The following is a 6,280-nucleotide window of genomic DNA, read 5'->3' as shown; positions in this document are numbered from 1 at the left end:
TGAGGACTTCGAGGCTGCTTCCTGAGCCAGTTTTGGAGAGTAACCTGCGTCCATGTTTATAAAGTGGAGTAACCCAAGCCTGCTACTTGGCACACAGTAATAGGCTAGAAAGAGGGAGGGAATGAGAGAGAGAGAAAAAAGTTTCTTTTTGCCCCAAAAATGGCTAAGTATTGTAATTCACAGCTATCCTCAGAAATTTAATGACTCTCTTAAACTCCTTAGTATGGCATTCAAAGCCCTGACTACCCAGATCAAGGTAAGTTGGACTATCACTAATGTTATAAAGGAGGAAGCAGCAAGTGCTTTGGGGGTTTAGAGGAGGAAGTGAAGTGAAGTCGCTCAGTGGTATCCAACTCTTTGCGACCCCATGGACAGTAGCCTACTATGCTCCTTTGTCCATAGGATTTTCCAGGCAAGAGTACTGGAGTGGGTTGCCATTTCCTTCTCCAGAGGATCTTCCTGACCCAGGGATCGAACCCAGGTCTCCCACACTGTAGGCAGACGCTTTAGCTAGTTTCTAATAGGATCTAGAAACAGTCACAGTAGATGATTATCTGATCTGGTCTTGAGAATTGGGAAGATTTCAACAGGTGGAAAATAGGGGAAGGAACATTATACACAGTAAAAACAGCAAGCTCAAAAAACACCTGAGACTTCCCTACCTCCTACTCAGTTTACCCAGTTCCTTCTCTTTCAAGTTCCTTTTTTTCTTTATGAGAGAGCTGCCACACTCTATGTTCCTGGCCTACTTCTTAGGAGCCCTGTCTCTCTAATTGTTGACAGTACATTATTAAATAACATACAGGATCAAATGGAAAATGGAATAAAGGTCCTCCATGCTTAACTACCAAAGGTTTTAATTTGTTATTGTTCAGTCGCTCAGTGGTGTCCAAATTTTTGGGACCCCATGGACTGCAGAATGCCAAACTTCCCTCCCTGTCCTCCACTGTCTTCCAGAGTTTGCTCAAACTCAAGTCCATTGAGTCGATGATGCGCCAACCATCTCATTCTCTGCCATCCCCTTCTGTTGCCTTCAATCTTTCCCAGCATAAGGGTCTTTTCTAATGAGTCGACTCTTCGGATCAGATGGACACAGTATTGGCACTTCAGCTACAGCATCAGTCCTTCCAATGAATATGCAGGGTTGATTTCCTTTAGGATTGACTGGTTTGATCTCCTTGCTGTTCAAATGCAAAATCCCCCCATGAATCAAACTTAAGACACATTCATTTCATTGATCCGAAAGAGAAAGAAATGCAGGAGGGAATGATGGAAAAGAAAAAAGAGAGAGTTGGGGTAGGAAGAAAGAAAACCTTTGTAGGCCTGGTGCAAACTTTTTCTTTCTTTGCTTTTTTCTTTGGCCACTCTAGGTGGCTTCTCGGGTAGCTTTAACAGTAAAGAATCTGCGATTCTGGAGACCTGGATTCGATCCCTGGGTAGGGAAGATCCAGTAGAGGAGGGCATAGCAACCCACTCCAGTACTCTTGCCCGGAGAATTCCATGGACAGCAGAGCCTAGTAAACACCAGTCCATGGGGTCACAAAGAGTCGGACACAAGCGACGACTACCAGTTTCACGCAGCCTCTAGACCCAGGGATCGAACCCGGCCTCTGGCAGTGAAAGTGCCAGGTTCGAAGCACTGGACAGTCAGGGAATTCCCTAAACTTTTCTACCTTTATTCACTTTAAAAAATATATATATATTTTTTTTTCACTAAAATCTAATTTGAGGTTATATGGATTTTTTAGATGCTGTAGCCCTGGGAACAAATCTGGCCTCTGTCACAGCCTGCAAAAATATAAACTTTTTCCCCTTTTTCATGTCCAAAAAAGACAAAAATGAAACATTTCTTTTTAAACTTACTAGATAAATGTCCTTCATTTCCTCAGACTGCTTACTGGAAATATTTTATTAATTGGGAATTTATCCCAACATATTGTGATGCAAATAAATGAATGACGAATAGGAAGCTGCATTCATTTAAAATTAGCAGACGTCCTTGTTTCAGAGATGTCATATTCAGAGTGACCCAAATTATCATGACGTGAAGGCCACAGGTCAAATTTAAGGCCAAATTTATAAATCAATAGGAATTCTCCTTGGGGGAAGCTGGTTCTATAAACTAATTACTAATTGCTTTTCAAGAGGCTGTATTTTACTTTGCTGTATGCAAAATTTAAAATCTTTTGAGGAAAAAAAAAAAAAAGAGACTTTAAACTGTGACTGAATTCTGTTGTTTTTTTAATTTTTTTGGCTGACTCACAGTATGTAGGATCTTAACTCCCTGATCAGGAATTGAACCAGCACAGAGTTCTAACCACTGGAACACCAGGCAAATCCCTAAAATGCTTTTTATTCTGTTAAATTTTGAATCTAGTGCAGGTGTTTCCTAAAACAATCATATATATCTTTTTTTTCAGTTCAATATACCTCGCAGCCCTTGTTTCTTCTCTGCAGCTTCTTTTGCACTCTGTGAGGAAACCCACCAGTGCAGGCCTTGAGCCACACTCGCTTTAGTACTGTTGATGTCTGGGGACTTCCCTGGCAGTCCAGTGGTTAGATTCCACAGCGATGTAGGTTCGACACCTGGTCAGGGAACTAAGATGTCATTTGCCATGTGGCACAGCCAGAATGAAAAAAAAAAAAAAAAGACTAATGGTGTCTGAAGACAGATTTAAGGTCAGGTCTAGCACTGGTGACAGCAACCTCATCTACCCTTGCTGCCAGTTGAGCCCCAAACTTTTGTTATGGTTCTGGTAGTCAGAACATAGTCTTATCCATGACAGTATCTAAAAATGCTGAGAGAAGGGAAGGAGGTGAGCCAGGGAGCTCTGGAAGGAGCTGGGCTCCTCCTGCTTCTCCTCCTGCTGTCTCAGGCAGCCCAGATGACATTTTGCACTACTCTCCCCTTGTTCCTCTTCCCCTCAACTCCCTGGCCTCCTGAACCCTGGCTACTAGAACTTGCTGTTCTTTATCTGAAAGACTATCCAATACGTCTCTGTCCATGCAAGCTCATTCCCTCCCCTCCTGAGTCAGATGGCAGCTTTTTCTCAGCAGCCACAATCTTTAGAATTACAGCCCCTTCCCCTTGCACCCAATCCTACTGTCCTTCCCTGCTATTAGCATTTATTGCTAACAAACATGCTATGTATTTTATTTATTTACCATTTATTGTTTCTCTTTCCTTACTAAAATTGTTGCAGCAAAAACAAAAAAGAGTGGACAGCCTTTGGCACATACCAGCCAAACATGTCTGCAAGAGTTAAATAATCTTAGTTATTCTTTAGGTGTTACTACTGACAAATACTTGTAGCTGGATTTGTCCTTCACAAAGCTAATTACTACCTGATTCCACATAAATTATACTCTGCACCTGGCATTTTTCTCCCCCTACACTCTCTAGTAGGATTCTGCATCTCAAAAGGAAGAAGTTCTTGGCCTATCACTTCAGGGATAACAGATCAGGTTGCTGAGCCGCCTGACTCCAGCTTTTGGCTATAAACTTGCAGAAAAAAAAATTATATACACACACACACACACACGCACACACACACACACACACAAGACCTTCATGAGGGTATAAAACTTCTTATTCCCCAGGGGAGAGGGGCTCAGTTCTTGAGGTGCTAGCCTGCTGTGTATTCCTCTGTGCCAGGCAAAGATAGAGTCATTTTCCTATTTCCTCTGAATTCTGTTTCCATATTCTTTATTCAACACTGGTGAACAGGGAGCCAAGATTTTGGGAACAGAACTTAACGTCCAAATGACAAAGAAATTAGTCCTTATCTCCAATGCCTATAACGTGGTAGTTGCTCAACATGTGTTTGTTAATTTTACAGGATCCCAGCTTGGTGTCACAATTTCTCACAGTGGGGGCCCTCATACCCCCAGTTCAACACCCATCACAGACTTCCCTCATGCTGAATGCTGGCCTAGCTCTTTGTCCCCTAAAATATTTCCTTTCAATAGCTATTTGTTGAATGGGTAAAAAAATGCTCTAAGGTAACTGGTTCCTCTGCACTGCCTTCCTGTTGAAAATCTCCGTTCCTGCTCTTCTGCATATGGTAGGTACTCCTAGCACACTCCTAGTTCCACATACCAGTCTTTCCTTGGATTTTCCTAGGTAGAACTTAAGAGTCTGTTTGGGCCTCAAAGGCCCCTCTATTTGCCCCTGTTTTTGTTGTTGTTTGTTTGTTTTCTTAGCTTTACCACCACGCGGCTTGCAGGATCATAGTTCCCAGACCAGGGACTGAACCCAGCCTCCCAGCAGTGAAAGCATGGAGTCCTAACCACTGGGCCATCAGGGAATTCCCTGCCCCTTTTTACATATGAACTTCCCTGGTGGCTCAGACGGTAAAGTGTCTATCGACAATCCAGGAGACCCAGGTTCAATCCCTGGGTTGGGAAGATCCCCTGGAGAAGGAAATGGCAATCCACTCCAAGACTATTGCCTGGAAAATCCCATGGACAGAGGAGCCTGGTAGGCTACAGTCCATGGGGTCACAAAGAGTCGGAAAGGACTGAGAGACCTCACTTTCGCTTTCACTTTTTACATATAAGCCACACCTCTCTCCCTGCACAGCCCTGCCCCTCCCCTGCATTCTGTCTCTTTGCTCTGGCCTTCCCTATTGTCCTTGTTCCCAGAATTCTCCAAGTCATATGCAGGCCACAAAACGTCACACCTGAAAGAGATCTTAGGGATCCAGGCTCTGTTTTATAGAAGAAAAAACAGACCTGCAAGCATTGACTTGTCCAGGTTTGCTCACCTAGTTAGGTCACAGCCAGAACTTGGACCCAGGGACACAGATTTCCAACTGGCCCAGTGCTCTTCCAGTGTGCCTTAAACTCTAATCGCTGGCAGCAGCTCACCCTTACCTAAAACATCTTTTCCTTTTTTGGACCTGATGAGCTACTATGTTCAATGGATATACAGACAGTATATATCTGAGGTTAAAATACTCTTCAGATCCACATTTCCTTAACTCTTGACCCTATTTTAAGGTTAAGATTAGTTATCTCCTGGCAAGGGAAACCCTTATTTTCCTCCATTGCTTTTAAAATACTCCAGCCACAACATTGACATTTTAACCTATAGAGCTAATTGTCAATTTAGGGGAAATGGGATTTGATTCAAAATACAACTTGTGGCAGTCTTCTCCTTCCTTCCAGAAAGAGGCAAAAGCGTCCAGAGTACCATGAAAGGTATACTGTTGTACATACTTTCATTCCTGTTTCTGACCTGACTACAAGGACCTGAAGAGATAAGGAATTGTGTTCTTATTTCTGACACTGGTCAGTAAAATTAAACTTGCCACAAAGTGTATCAACCCAGTCAAAGCTAACACACAGTGCTGGTCTTATAAATAAAAGTTTCTTCAAAGGACATTTCCTTATTTGTCTTCAAATAATCACTTTATCCACCAGAATAACTGAAAGTAAAACAGCTAACCATATAAGGTGCTAATGAGGACATTGAGCAACTAGAACTCTCATCTACTGATAATGAAAATGAAAACTGGTACAACTGATAGGATAGGGGATCCTCAGAGAAAGAGAACCAGGCATGGTTTTCTTGACATAAGAGAAACCAATTTGGCCTAAGCTTTTTGCATCTAAGCTGGCCCCATGCTTGCCTCAATAATCAGTGATCTTAAGGGAAGTTAGGGGAAGCGGGAACAAAGGAAAAGCAGTCAAGAAACAATAGTTCAGAGATAAAACAGAGTTTTAGCTCCTGCCCCTTGGGGTTCCTTGTTGGCTGAATGGTAAAGTATCCATCGTCAATGCAGGAGCTGTGGGTTCAATCCCAGGGTCAGGAAGATCCCCAGGAGAAGGAAATGGCAACCCATTCCTGTATTCTTGCCTGGAAAATCCCATGGACAGAGGAGCCTGGTGGGCTACAGTCCATGGGGGTCACAAAGAGTTGAACATGACTTAGAAACTAAGCAATGAGGAATATACATAACACTCTGTTACGCATCTTTGAGTTCTGCAGGAACCAATCCCCCCACCCAGGTGGAGGATGAAATGATGATTTTTACCTCTTCTGAATTCTATCAGCTAAAGCTTGGACTCTGTCTACCTCTGCCTCAATTCTATGTGGAATTTTCTGCTCTAACCCCTTCAAGAATATGCATGTACCCTTAGCTTAAAAGTTTCCCATTTTGCTGTTTGTGGAGACACTGCTTTGGAAAAGACCCCAGGTGTTCTCCTTACTTACTGCAAGTAATAAATCCTTACTTCTCCCAAGCTTTGGCTTGTGTCTTTTGGTGCAACATCTCTC

The sequence above is a fragment of the Capra hircus genome, chromosome 6, assembly GCF_001704415.2.
Source record: "Capra hircus breed San Clemente chromosome 6, ASM170441v1, whole genome shotgun sequence".
NCBI lineage: Eukaryota > Metazoa > Chordata > Mammalia > Artiodactyla > Bovidae > Capra > Capra hircus.
The sequence above is the reverse complement of the archived record's forward strand: the minus strand, read 5'-3'. Positions refer to the sequence as shown.